The following is a 15,847-nucleotide window of genomic DNA, read 5'->3' as shown; positions in this document are numbered from 1 at the left end:
TTCTGGACCAGTGGGCGGGGAATACCGCACCGAAGGCGAGGGTGTGTGGCTGTAGGTGGTAGTGGGGGTAATTGGTCAACTGCTGCAGCGAAAAGTCCCTGGATTCGATGTAGTGACATCACTGTCCGACGCATATTCCCTAGGTTCGCGCATGGATTCCGTATTGGCGTCACCTGCTGGATGTTTAAGGTACTTTGGGCACGTGACGCCGCCGCGCAATCTCCGTACACGAGCGGGGATCGTTTCGCAGGCGCGACCGCGACCAATTCATGGACATTCAAATCGCATCTTCAATGGACGAAAGAGTTTGCATCGTTTCGAATGCGAGCACATCCTAAAAGATTGCGTAATACGGCAGGAAGCAGCCCCGATCGCACGGTAGTTCATGATTTATGAGAAAGATAAGGAATCATGGCGCGCGACAGGATGTAACGAGCCGAGGCACGTACGTGCTCGCTCCGCGGAAGCTATAATTCGACACCCTCTGACATAGCGCTGATCGCGCAGCCGAACTTTCACAGTCGTACGATCTTCTCGGGACAGCTGACGGCGATCGAAATGCGAAAACTGAAAGTGAAATTCGACAAGCGATATACGTGGGGATGAGTGTGGTTGACGTATCGAAAGAATGCTTTTATGAATTTCACTATGCATATATGCGTGCCAAGTTCGGTGATCAGGTAAGCCTTGCACTGTAAGATCCTGTATACAGATACCGACAGTTTAATGTATGTTTAGCCTAAAATGTGAGGATGCGTATGAAACGATGAAGTGCGACATCACCCGATCCGACACGAGTGATTACGCGGTGGACAATCCATACGGCAGGCCGCGCGTAAACAAAAAGGTGCCGGGACTCGTGAAAGACGAGAACAACGGCGCCTTGATGACTGAGATCGTCGGATTGAGGTCTAAGGTGTACGCGACTAGAACGTTTAACGCTACACTGGGGGCTACGAGTGAGACTAAAAAAGTGAAGGGTGTGCGGTGACACGTGGTTGCGAACGATATACAATTCGACGATTACATTCGTTGTCTTCACGATCTCACCGAGAAAGCGGTTCGGCAGAATAATATACGTTCCAAGTAGCACCATGTGTATTCTGTGAGTGAGGAAAAGAACGAGCTCAGTCCGTTTGACGACAAGCGGTGCATCTTAGCCAATCAGGTCAGCACCCTTCTTCCGTGGGGGCATTGTCGAATCCACGAGCTTGATCCCCACACGCTCCTCGAGCTTCAGTCCGACTAGTCCCTCGAGCCCCATGAGTCCCTCTTTTGCATAGTGTGTGTGTGTGCGTGTGTGTTTGCATGTACATATGTATCCCCACAAAATTACCTACTTAAAAAAAAAGGTACAAAAAAGCGCGCCAAGAATACGCGCGCGCGCGGACGCGCGAAAGAAACTATCGTAAATTTATTAATGTGCTATATTTAGCTTTACAAAACTAATGATATGCATAAATTGCGCCAATTACAAAAATGGCTATTTATACTAGCAAAAAATGTATTAAATAATATTAAGCAGATACATGTTTATTTTATACAAATAAATATTTAAATACCAATAAATATTTTATTCAAAATACTTGGCGCTGCGCCCCAAATTGGTGTTGCTAAACTGAATAAATATGTATAAATTGCATTAATCTTTTTCTTTCTTTCTTGTGCGTGCGTTCGTGAATATGTATGCGTGTGTATGCTGCACGCGCACGCTAAATGTGTACATTTGCGTACGTATGATATTAGCATTAAATATATGTAGAATAAATGTGACTGCGTTTTTAATATGTATATGTATATATTTATGTATTTTAGATTGTAAGGGAGTTATTGTAAATTATTAATACTAAGCTAATTAACATTTTTTCGGTTTCGCAGTGGCAAGTATTTTGAATAAAATATTTATTGGTATTGAAATATTTATTTGCATAAAATAAAAATATATCTGCTTAATATTATTTAATACATTTTTCATTTGTATAAATAGCCATTGTTACAATTGGTGCAATTTTTGTATATCATTAGTTTTGTAAAGCTAAATATAGCACATTAATAAATTTACGACAGTTTTTTTTTAGTTCGTCTGCGCGCGCGCGTATACTTGACGCACTTTTTTGTACCTTTTTTTAGAAAAGGTAATTTTGTGGAGATTTCACACATTTTGTAGTGTTTATTGGTGACTGGATAATTTTCACACCCCCTCGGGGGTTAGTTTTTAAATATATTATATTGTCATCGAAAATACGCACACCTGCAAAGCTTCAAGACAATTGGATTGGTGGAATTGGTTTAAATTTGAGCTTTCAGATATGAACCAAACATACAAGAAGCAAGCAGAGTATCGAAGCTGAATAAAATCGTTTAATTAATATAATACTATGTCACAATAAATTTTTTTCTCTGACGTAGATCACACTGCATCATCTTCTACTTCGATTATCTGTAAATATATAATATCCACATTTTACTTACAACTTAACGTAGATCTAGAGTGGCCCGTTGTTATAGTAAGTGTAGAGACTACAAAATGTGTCCGAAGGTGGTGAGAGAGTATGGCAGAAGGTCTTGTCGCAGGAAATTTAAATGCTAATGGTAATTTAGCGAAAATGAAGAAAGAGATCTAATATATTTTTAACGCACAATGGCTATAATAAAATTAATAATATTAATAAAATTAATTTATTATGATTATTGGTGTACAAAAATAAATATATTGTTAATGGGAAATTAATAAAATTAATGAATAGCGTAGGAACTACTATGGATTTTAAAGTATTACGAATATCTTTCACAAAAGATTGAAAAGTATCAAGGGAGATCTGTTTTCAGCAGGGGGTCGCCACTCTCATTTGCGATTTTGGAACAGTGTTTCAACTGCCACCTAGGCATTTCCAACTTTTTCGAATTAAAATTCAATATGGCCGTGATCACGTGTTCATGATGGTTCATACACGTCCAGTGTTTTAGTCGAGTAGCAAGTAATTTACCGTGTGTGGGCACTAAAATTTAGTTGAGTAGTTTAATAAAACAATGGTAAATTACTAAATTACTCGCTATTCGACTAAATTACTGGACGTATCTGTTCCAGCCTTTACAGTGTATGCCATTGATATGCATTGCATGGCATCTGTGAATTGTTGATTGATGCAAGCTAGTACCATACGAAACCCAAACAATCCTATTGAAAAATAAGTTTTATAAAATCAGTTTGACAGTAACAGGTATATATATTTTTTTAATGTAGTATATGTAGAATATCTTTTTAAATTATCTTTTTTATAGAGCTATGTCACGACATATACCACATTAAAAATATATATATACCTGTTACTGTCAAACTGATTTTATAAAACTTATTTTTCGATAGGATTGTTGATAGGATTGATGTGTCTGTTCCAGCCTTTACAGATGAATCATCAACACGTGATCGCGGCCATATTGAATTTTAGTTCGAAAAAATTGGAACTACCTAGGTGGCAGTTGAAACACTGTTCCAAAACCGCAAATGAGAGTGGTAGCCCCCTGGTTTTCAGCATATTTTCTTCACTAATGTGACTTGCTCTACATTGCAAACAGTCCGCCATAATTTTCTTAATAATTCGTAATGCTATGTCTTTGACAAATTTTGTCGATTTACCTTATTTGACAAATTTCCAGGAACTTGTGAGAAAGAAGATGCTTTTCTAACCCTCACCGGACAAGCCTCAAGCCTGTGCACCCCCTTCATTTCTATAAGCTTTACATAGAAACTCTAAATTAGAAATGGTTAACTGGTATAAAAATATCTGACAATTTAAATGCAATTTGTTACAATATATTATTATTTTGTACATGCGTGGTACAAATTTCCAGAAACTTGTGTGAAAGAAGATGCTTCTCTGTCGAACCTACATAAAAAGTCTAGTACATAAAAACTCGTGACATTTCAAAAATGTTGACATCTTACCTTATTTGACACTTGGCAGATTATGATTGATTGACACTAGCTAGGTTACGTTTACTAGCGACCTGAACGTAGCTGCTTTTTGTCTTTTTCGGGCTGCGTGAATTGGCGGTACATTTCCGCACCCTTTCATGCTCCCCTCTTGCCCACACTTGACGATGGAGAAAATATCTTACATAAAATTCGCCAAATTGCAACTTTACATCGAAATATCTCAGCTCACAAGGCACGTAGGAATAAAACGAAGACACTTTTCTGATGTAAATCAAACCCAAGCTATCCATTAAGACCATTCAAAACTTAATTGGATTAACCATTATTGAGATTCGATAATCGAAGTGTTCTTCAAAAAGTGCTCGACGTAATATAGGCACGGTCGCCACGGTCGTCTCGCGCTGCGCGTGTATTTGACGCGAGACACTACCCTGTCTCTTGATACGTTTCGTTCTTTCTTTTGTTCGTACCATTTACCTATTTACAAATATCTAATATATGTATATATACAGCGTGGGGTAGTCACATATGTATTATAATATAATCATATATATATATATATATATATATATAGGATTTCTCCTGGTTCTTGCTGAATTCTTGGGCGAATGGGGCGTGGAGATGGAGGTCTTTTAAAGGAATGAGGCCCAGTTAATATTAAAATAAACAGAGTTTAATATTAGTGGAGCTAAGTGGTGAATAATAATGAAATATAAAATAAGTAAAAGGATCAAAGACGCAAGTACACGACTGGACCGCTCTACTACCGGCAACCGACTTCTCTCCTTCGCTCGTCTCTTCACGCGAAAATGCCGGCGCGCTTTTCGGCTGTTTTTCTAACGCGTCACGTGCCACGCCTCGACCAGCGCTCATCGGCATCCCATATATATATATATATATATATATATATATATTTCTTTGTATTCTTTTATTACAATCAATTGTACGCATATACGTGAAGAAGAATGAGAATTAGTAACATCAAGCACGCTAATGATAACGAATCATAGAATATCCTTTTCGCGTATCCACGAGTTCTGCGAAGAATCGAATCCAAGCCACTTAACGTACACCTGATTCCTCTTGCGACAAATAATCTTCTCGGACAGATAGATTACAGGATTCGCGACCGAATGTAGTTTATACTCGTAGAATCCACCCGAGATCGGCTCGCCCGCGGAATCGCATAGAATCTATGTCACCGGGCGCGTTCTTTGTACGATTGTGATTTCGAACACCTTGGTTGACCAGTTCGGCGTGTATCCCTTCTTGAAGCGGGTTTTAAACTTGTTCACGAGTACCACATCACCGACGTTGAATTTGGCGCGTCGTCGAATATCTTTCGAGGAAGAGGAGGAGGGTGGATCATTCGCGGCGAACGACAAACGCGTCGCGGGGATCACATCAACGGGCCGAGCATTGATCGTTCGATGCTTGCAATGATTGTGGTGCGCACGATCGCAGGTAACAGGTTGAACCAACGATAGGACGCGTTCAAGGAGAATTGTTTCCACATAAGGTTTTTCAGCGTGCGATTGAAAAGTTCGACGATCGACACTTTCATCACGCTGTACGTGGAGTAGTGGTTGATCCCATTTGTCTTCGCGCATCGTTGAAACTTCGCGTTGTAGAACTTCTTTTCGATGTCGGTTTGTAAATTTCGCTTACATCTATCGCTCTGTCGCTTTTCGCCTTCACGGATACGGCCAAACATACTTGCTGAACGCGTCGACGATTGTTAGTATGTAGTGATATCCACGATTTGCTTCGCATACTGGCGCATCTTCACCAAATCGGCCTGCCACAGATCATCGTAACAGCGAATCATGACAAGTTGTCGCGGGAAATTTCGTCTTGTAGAAGCGTGTAATTCGTTCACTAATTGTACTCGCTCCTTGCTCATGCGTCACGGGTGGGTGGATAATTGTCGCGACGTTCCAAAGGCGTCTGACGTAATATCAGTTCCTAGAGCGTTCGCAAAATACAATCAGTATACGTTTTTCGCAAACGATTGTCATCATTCAACGTTCCGGAGCCGTAGCCACTATCGTCAGGGTCAATAATCATCGTCGTCGCCGATCCTCGCTCGCTTCTCGTTGCATCTTCCGTTCATACAGATCCGTGGTTGACATCGCAGTCTGTGCCGTCAACGTCGTGAGCTCTTCGAGTCTGTCGTTCAAGTAATCGAAGCGTCGTCCCATCGCGGTATTTAAGTTATCCTCTAGTCGGGAGAATTTCGCGTTAACGATATCCGACATCGCTCGTTGTATTCACGTCTCGAGTTGAGATCGTTGATACTCGGCATCCAGTCGTGCATTCGTGATAGCCGTTTCGATTTTTCGCGTAAAGCGTTCATCCACCGCGGTTAATAGTCTCGTCGTCGTTATCGCTCCTTCGTTGTTATTATTGCGATTATTATTATTATTGCATAACGACGTGCCACACTTGTTTACCGATATAACGATGCGTGCGCGTGAGAATGCTACTGACGCGACGATCATCGGATCGATCAATTTAAGATGAATACGTCCTCCCGAAGTTCCTCCACAATGGATGCGATTTCGTTATCGTGATACGTGTGACCGGACGCGCGCGATGCCGTGAGCAAACCAAATGTATCGACTAATTCGTTCGGATCGCCCCAGTACACGTAATCGATGGCGTTATCGGTGACCGTCATCGATCGTCATCGAATTCATCGAAACATCGATCGGCAATTCTCGACCTTGACGCGTGCCCGCATCCGCGGTGCTTGCACCGTCCGCGCCGCCGCGCCCGCCCCTGCCCTTGCCCCTAAAGGTAGAATTTCCTAGACGCGATCCGCTGCGACGACGGTACCCGGCGGCGAATTGTAGCCCACCGCCGCCGCGAGCAGACCTCAGGCACCGCATTCAGGGTCCCAATTGGGTTCGAACACTTGAAAGGATCTATTCTAACGGTTGGCATACCTGTTTCAGAAAACCCCGAATGTTTATTCTTCATCGTATCGATATGGAAAGGACACCGATGGCTTTCTTACGTTTTTCTAATGAAAATCATACCAAATATCATGTAAATCCGACTATTTTTAACGAAGTTAGTTTGAAATCATGTAAATCTCAGTGTAGTTTCATTCTTACGAGGCCCCTCTGGCATATCTTTAACTCATCGCTAGACAGTGGTTGTTTTCCTGCATTCTGGAAGACCAGTATTGTTACCCTAGTTTTCAAGGCAGGCGATCATGCGGATGTTAGAATCTATAGACCTATTTGTAAGTTGTCAACCATACCGAAATTGTTTGAAGATATTGTCACAGACAAGCTTATGCCGTGTCAAACCAACGTCATCTGTGACGAACAACATGGATTTGTCCCGCAGCAATCGACTCTAACAAATTTGGCCGTGTACCATTGCGCGGTCTCGGCTGCCCTTGATGAAGGTCTGCAAGTTGGCACGGTCTACACGGACTTTCGTAAGCCATTCGATTCGGTGAATCATCGGATCCTTTTACACAAACTGGCTGCGTATGGCTTTAACGGCCCATTCCTGTCCTGGATCAGGAGTTACATGACTGGCCGTGTGCAGGTCATCAGGTTGGAAAACCAACTATCCACTCCGGTCCCTGTCGGCTCCGGTGTACCTCAGGGGTCGCATCTAGGCCCTTTGCTATTTATCCTGTTTATCAACGACCTTAAGGAGGTATTCCGGAATAGCAGATTTTTAATGTTCGCGGATGATTTAAAAATCTTCCGTACTATCGGGAATGGGCAGGACGTGGAATTGTTGCAGGACGACCTGATGCGATTTGTGCAGTGATGTAACGCCAACAGGATGGGGCTGAACATGGCCAAGTGTGTCCTTGTGAGGGTTCATAGGTCCGTACGTGGCATAGCTTCAACATACACTCTATGTGATGCTCCGCTAATTGAAGTAGCGGAAGTTACCGACCTCGGTGTAATAATTTCGGCTGGTCTTGATCTTCGCAAGCACTACCAAAATTTAACGAGTAAGGCAATGAAAACTCTTAGTTTTATAGCGAGATTTGCGAAACATTTTAGAAGGCTTATCAGCCTTCAAGTCATGGAAACTACAGTATGTCGCGCTCGTTAGGCCCCAGTTAGAATACGCTTCGGTGATATGGAATCCCAGACATAAGCATTACATCAGCTTAATCGAGAGGATGCAGCATAAATTTTTGAGTTTTGCATCCAGGGCTCTGAGAAACCTGATGCACTTTAGTGACCATGATTATGGTCCAGCCCTGCAACTAGTGGGTATTACCACCCTTAGTGATCGGAGACTATCATCGGATCTAATTTTCCTTTATAAGGTCATACACGGCCATGTAAACTGTTCAAAGCTCATGGCCGCATTGAGGTCCCGTGCTCCTGAACGGTTATTGCGACCCAGGCCCCTGTTCGAGAGTAAAGAACCAGGGTACCGTAACTACACAGCAGACCCCATAAGTAGGGCTATAGAAGAGGCTAACCAATGTTTCACCGATATCGACATGTTCTTCGCATCCCTTGGCACCCTCCGATTACTATTGTACAGACGATCGTCCGCCCAACTGTCACTTGATTAGGTGCGTTTAGTCTTAAGTACTCCTGCCGATTATATTTTTGTATCTTTTTGTATTCTAAAGGGTTTACCCGTTAATAATAATAATAATAATTTCGTGACGGATTGTCAAGTAGAGCGGACGTGTAATTTCAGTGCTCTTGGTTTCGGTGCTCTTTTTCTGGGTTTGAGTTGGTTTTGTCACCTCTTGCTCTCCTAAAGTGTGTTCTGTGACATCCTTCGTTCGCCGATGACTCTTCTCGTTTATTCGGCTGGCACAATTACTCATAATCACTCAATTTAAATACTTTGTAAACTGTTCTACTGCTTTAAATCTTGCTCCGATTGCTCTTCGGTGTTCGTTCAACTCTGTTGATATCGTGACACCTGTGTGTTAGTGTATATTTACATCTCACGTTGGAGTGTGGTAACAAGGATTTGCTAGTGGTTGTCATTCTCTACCATCTTATTCTTTCATCATGGGACCTTCTAAAAAGGTACAATACAAAGGTTGTGCGGCTCCGGTCGCTAATCCTGTTACATGTCCCACCTGTGGCATTTCATCGCACCCAGGTATAAGATGTCTTGGCCGTTGTTCACATCCTTGGCACGCAGGTACTCTCCTCAGTTGCAGCGAACCAACAACCGCTGCCACTCCATTGTCGCCTTCGACTAATACTAACGCGAGCCTTCTGGACAATATGAGCGGAATTCTTGATTTAAAGTTGAAGAAGCTTGAAAATGATTTAACGGTCTTCCAGTCAAGCATTGAGGCTCTTAACAGCCCTCTGATCAATATTAACGATACCAACGCTACAGTAAACAATCTTGAGTCGAACATGAGTAGTCTGGATGAAAATATAATTGAGGAAATTATGGAGAGGAATACTAGATCGCACAATCTAATCTTCTTTAACTTAGGGGAAAATGCTTCACAATCTGACACGACCTCAATCAAAGATATTCTGGACACCATCCTGCCGGGTTCTTACAATGCCGATGTCGCCATCAGACGGTTTGGCAAGAGAAATTCTGATGACAAGCCCATACCAGTGTGTGTCACATTTAAATCTCCTGATACACCGCTGTTTATACTGAAGAATAAACATAAATACCTGGGGCCTGCCAAAATCTCGTAAGACCAAACAACAAAACAGCGTGCTTTCTTGGACAATTTAAGGACTCAACTGCGTGGGATGAATGATATCACTAAGACAATTAGATATATCCGTGGTGTACTATCAAAACATGAGAGGTCTTCCGATTAAGATACAGGATTTGTGTCGTTCTATTGCTTGTTCGCTCCAGTCGTATGAAGTTATAGTTATTGTCAAAACATGGCTCCATGCTGGGATTTCGACAGCTGAGCTTGGCCTAAATCAATTTAATGTTTACCGTTATGATAGATCCTCACTCTCGAGCATGTTCTCGAGAGGCGGCGGTGTTCTTATTGCCGTCAAAAATTCGTTACGCAGCTCTGTTATTAATGCGGAAATCTCTCATGTTGAACATTTTCACGTCAGAATATATTTTATGTCTTCAACGGTTATTTTTACAGCAGCATATATCCCGCCCGCGTCACCATCTTCTCTGTACCTCGATTTTTCCAACAGTGTTGTAAGGGTTGTTGACCAGTGTCCCAGTGACTATGTATTAGTACTTGATAATTTTATCCTGCCTCGAGTTGAATGGAGTGATCATGTCCCTCTGCTTGGACCCGGTTGCAACCAAAATGTAGCATCAGCCCTGGAATATTTGGTGAACAACCTCAGTCTTTGCGGCTTAATCCAAATGAGTCACGTTTGCAACTTTTTAGGTTCTATCCTTGATTTAATATTTTGTAGCAACACTGATGTTGTTACATCCCCATTTGATGATCCTTTGTTCAAATGTGATTCATTACATCCCGCCTTGATCATGCAATTTTATGTGCATCCGTCGCACCATGCGACAGTAGGAAACAATGTTTATCATACGTATGATTTTAAACATGGTGATTATTCCGCAATGAGCAACTACTTAAACTCGATCATTTGGGACGAAATCTTGAAAGACACAAATCCTGACAACGCAGTTTGTCTGCTATATGATCACCTTTATTATGCAATAGAACTTTTTGTACCGAAATACAGACCTTATAATATTAAGTTTCCTAAGTGGTTTACATCACAACTCGTTAATCTTATTCGTCGATTATCTTCTCTTCTCTAATCTTCGCGCTGAGTGCAAGGTATTATCGAGGAAGTGCTATATTCAATATGTAAGAAATACAGAAAGTTTTATGCTGAATAGCAATAATATTAAACCGTTCTGGAATTTCATAAACAACCAACGTAAATCCCACAAATTACCAAGTGTTATGCACTTAGATAATACTAGTGCAACTGATACCTTATCGATCGCGAATCTATTTGCATCCTTTCTTGGTTCTGTCTATACTTCTCACCCTGCGGTCTCGCCAGGTGTCACCATCGATTATAGTACTCAAATTTCAAATATCATCATCAATATTAGTGATATTTTTAACAAAATCAGTAATTTACGAGTATCCAAATGTCGTGGCATTGATGGAATCCCGCCAGTTTTCTCAAATCTTGTTGCTTCACTCTTTCACGTTCATTATGGATTATTTTTGGAAGACTACCTTAGTTACACCTGTCTTTAAATCTGGTGACTCTGCTAACGTGAGGAATTATAGGCCGATATGTATTATTGATACTATTCCAAAATTATTGGAGAGCTTAATTGTTGACAGTATCAAGCCACTTATTACAAGTATGGTTTGCAGTAGGCAGCACGGTTTTATGCCAATGCAATCTACAGTGACGAATCTTTCTAACTGTTGCAACTATGTCACATCTAATCTTGGCCCTTGCAACCGGATAGATATTATATACACTGATTTTAAGAAGACATTTGATTCTGTTGCTCACAATATTTTCTAATCCAAACTGTCGTCGATGGGATTTTGTGAAACAGATTGTTCGTGTTGCCGGATCTCAGTTGGTCCCGTTTGAAGTAACTTCCGGGGTTCCACAAGGATCGCATCTAGGTCCTTTTCTGTTCATTTTATTTATTAATGACTTGGGTAAAGTAATTCACCATTGCAAAATTTTGCTATTTGCGGATGATCTAAAGATTTATAAACAGATATTGTGCCCTGTAGATTGTATTTTATTGCAACGTGACCTGTGTAACTTAGAGCATAGGCGTGAGTTAAATGGCTTGGTACTAAACTACGCAAAATGTTATTTTATGTGTTTTTTGTGGAATACATCCCCGGTAGATGTTGAATACAGGCTCGGTAATGTTGTTCTCTCACAAGTTTCTGAGATTCGCGACCTGGGAGTCCAATACACGTCGCGTTTAAATTTTTCTTCGCACAACCAACGGATTGTTAGAGATGTGTATAAAAGTCTAGGTTTTATTAAATGATGCACAACCGACTTTACTAATCCCCGAACTTTTAAATTATTGTACTGCGCCCTAATCAGACCTCACCTGGAATATGCATCCGTTATTTGGTCGCCTTACCAAATAAAATACAAACAACTTATTGAGAGGGTGCAGCATAGTTTCCTTAGGTATGCTGCATTTAGGCTAGGCCAAAAGGTGGCAATTACTGACCACGATTATATCCCAATCCGGAATCGGTTGAATCTGCGGTCCCTCGAGTTTAGGAGGACTTGCTTTTCTTTCTTAAGATTATTAAATGCCATATTAATTGCCCTCAACTCCTTGAATTGGTAAACTTCAATGCTCCCAATAGTTCGTTTAGATATACACGTACTTTTCACCCCCAGCAGTATATCTCCTCAATGGTCAACATGTAACGAGTTATTCCGTTGAGACGCTGATCTCCCCGCTACCAAGCGCGGCCGCGAGATGGCTGCGCGCAGAGCGGCGGTCTCGCTCGCGAAGTCCGCGTGGCGCCGCATATAAGCCAACGCGGCGGGCCCGTCAGGCAGAGTCTACCACGAGCGTTACAGGCAAACGGTCAGAACACTTCCAGCGATCTTTTGTGTACTACAAGCTTTATCACTGTGCATTTTTGGATTCCCCTACCTCCACGGCCCCTAGAGGAACGCGAGTTCGCCGACCTCTAGACGCAAGTCGATATCCGCCGTCAATCTTAGGGACAGGCTACGCCTGCCCCGGAGGACATCCTGTGGTCTCCGTATCTCCCGCGGGTTTTATCCACTGGGCGATCGGGCTCAAGACTTCCGGCCAGGGCCAATGGTGGAGACCACAGCCAGGGCACCAGAACGACCACTACCACATCTTTCTTCCCCCTTCGCCGCACCGTATCGACCTTCGCGCCGCGACCGCGACCGCGTCCGTGAGTGTTCACGCAGGAACTGCAAAAATCCAACTGCCTTCTCTTCACAAACCCTACCCTTGACCAGGGGTAGAAAAGGTGAAGGAAGGAAATAGAAAAAGAGAAAGACAGGAAACTGAAGAAAAACTGGGATGAAGGTAAAAGAGAAAGCTACTCGAGAAGCGACTTCGCTCGGCTCGCGCGGACCTGGTCGCCACATGTTCTCAACGAACACCAGGCCCAGACGAAACCTTCGGGAAACGAACTGAACAAAGAATAGGAAGGAAGTTGTAAACAGCAAGAGAATTTAGAAAAGTGAAAGTTAGAAACGTAGGGAAAGAAAAGTACCGAAAAGAAAGAACGTGGTAACCAAGACGTAACTGCTACAGACCCTCGGAGGAGTTTCAATACCCATTAAGAACCTAACTCTTCCAGCTCCGAATTTCTCATCAGATCTTTGCGAAAACGACGGCAATCGATACCTTTCGTCATATTTTGGTTGTCATTTAAAGTGAATAACGCGTAAAAGATAAATTGAGGAAAATCATTTCAAACGTAAAAAAACGAATACACATTTTTTTTAAAACAGAATCGAAAATAATAATTATTTGAAGTGACAGGACAAGAAATACGTAAATTTCATTTTCAAATATCGCATAAACGAAAAAGAAATGTAACAGAAAATGAACAAAACGTGATCGTAGTTCGTTATTGTGATAAAAATCCGTAATTCAATAACGGCCAACACTGTTGCTGATAATAAATAAGTCTGTTTAAAAACCCCGAAGAAAAATTTAGGTACGGAAATTTAGAGAATTATCGCCGGAAATAAGCCATAGCTTGCGTTAAATTTATTAACTAATAATAACCAATAAGTTAACTCCCACCGGGACAAGAGACTTTAGGTAAAAGAAGCCCGCACATTTTCGAGACACATGCTTTGCAGAAGTTCAAAGAACGACACATCGTACACTTTCACAAAAACGCGCGCACCGTCCGTTTACTGCCAATGTACCCATTGCTTCGAGGTAGGCAGCAGACACCACGTGGTTCGGTTCGAAAGGGTCCGAAGAGAAGAGAAACGGAAAGTCTTCGAGTTGCTATAAAGAAAAACATACTGCTTCCAGTTTCCCTTTTCCGATACCCTGAGTTCACGTCTGCTACGAGGCGGAACCAACTAAGCCATAAATTACCGAAAACTGTAGGAAATCGTTCTCTACCGTCGACTCGTGTGAAAATACGGTCATAAATCGCGACCCTGGCGAAATGCTCTGGCCCAGCAGCCTGATTAATTTTTGGCAACTAGCAATTAAAAAGTATTATTCAACATCAATGCGGCTCGCGAAGAGACACAGGAAGAAAGAAAGCATGTATACTCCCTGTCATTTAAGAAGGAACCTGCCGACCGACGAGTTTAGAGCGGTTCTGCGCAGGTTGACGCTCATTGGTGCAGGGAGAAGCCACTATTGGCTGTACCCCCACCAACGCTTTTTCGGAGCCAATCAGCTCATTCTACTTGCGCGAAACGGGTTCCTTCTTAAATGACTTCTGGTATAGTTCGCTGACTGCACGTAATCCCGCCTGCTTCGACCTACCTTCAAATTAAAGACGGATCCCTTATCACTCGAGTATAAACACGCGCTCGAATATCAAAACAAAAACACGCGTTGACGTATTCCGTGCGAGAGAAGGTGGGCCTTGGGGAGAAGATGTTCCTGTAAAGAGGTTCTTTTCAAGACAAAGGCCGTTTGCGAGGAATGCAGGGCAGATTGGTTAGGTTGGGACAAATCAGACTTAAAGGCCACCTTCTCTCGCACGGAATACGTCAACGCGTACTTTTGTTTTGAAATTCGAGCGCGTGTTTATAGTCGAGAAATAAGGGATCCGTCTTTAACTTGATGGTAGGACGAAGCAGCCGGACGACGCGCAGTCAGCGAACTACATGCTCCCTTCTTCCTGTGTCACTTCGCGAGCCGTATTGATGTTGAATAATACATTGTAATTGCTATATTGGTGTCCCGAAAAATAATTAAGCTGACCGGCTAAAGCGTTTCGTCAGGGTCACGGTTTATAACCGTATTGCTCCACGAGTCGGCGAACGACAACGGTACATGCGGGTCCGAAGTCATCGCGTGTACTACCCACCGATACAGCAATATGCCGATTAACTCAGGCCGAGGAATGTCTAAAATTCTTAAAGACAGCACCACGTTCTTGATTGCCCTTTAGAAATGCTGGCAAACAGATTTTGTCGAAACCTTCTTGGGAACACAGGTATGAAATTACCGACCGTAAATAACGATTGAATTTTCGCTTCCCTCTGAACCCGCTTTCTCCCGACGCACAATGGGGCTCAATGAAAAGAAATAGGGAAACCTTTCATCATGCCATTTTTTCCTATCAAAATGCTGAATCTTATTAATCTACTTTATAATTTCGCGGGGATGTATTAACCCTTTCTGGACAGTATTAATGTTCATATCTTCCAAAAACACAATGTTCATATCTTCCGGAAAGACGCTCGCGTTCTTGCCGTGATTGATTGGTGGTGCCGCTTGCTTCTTCCTCCCTTCAAATTAAAGACGGATCCCTTATCTTTCGAGTATAAACACGCGCTCGAATATCAAAACAAAAGCACGCGTCGACGTATTCCGTGCGAGAGAAGGTGGGCTAGAAGTTCGATTGGTCCCAAACTAGCCAATCTGTCCTGCTTATCTATCGGGTCTAAGCACGCGCCCGAATTTCAAAACAAAAGCACCCGTCGACGTATTCCGTGCAAGAGAAGGGGGGCCTTGGGGAGGAGATATTGCTGTGAAGAGGGCCCCTACAGGAAAGTGGCTGTTTGGGAGGGATACAGGGCAGATTGGTTAGACTAGGGCCATTCGCGCTTCAAGCCCACCTTCTCTCGCACGGAATACGTCGACACGTGCTTTTGTTTTGAAATTCGAGCGCATGTTTATACTCTAGAGATAAAGGATCCGTCTCCAATTTGAAGGGAAGACAGGGCGTAGGTGGAGTCACGCGCAGTGACTACCCTTTTGCTTCCTGCGTCC

At 42.6% G+C, this 15,847-nt stretch overlaps 1 protein-coding gene across 5 annotated transcripts in view; it reads right to left on the bottom strand.

Moving 5' to 3' along the window:
* Positions 1–15,847, bottom strand: part of Oatp33ea (Organic anion transporting polypeptide 33Ea) — a 132,424-nt gene that overhangs the window by 44,604 nt on the left and 71,973 nt on the right. The gene's annotated exons all lie outside the window — the stretch shown is intronic.

Source organism: Andrena cerasifolii, chromosome 2, assembly GCF_050908995.1.
Source record: "Andrena cerasifolii isolate SP2316 chromosome 2, iyAndCera1_principal, whole genome shotgun sequence".
Lineage (NCBI taxonomy): Eukaryota > Metazoa > Arthropoda > Insecta > Hymenoptera > Andrenidae > Andrena > Andrena cerasifolii.
Note: the sequence above shows the minus strand (reverse complement) of the source record. Positions and strands in the feature narration are given on the sequence as shown.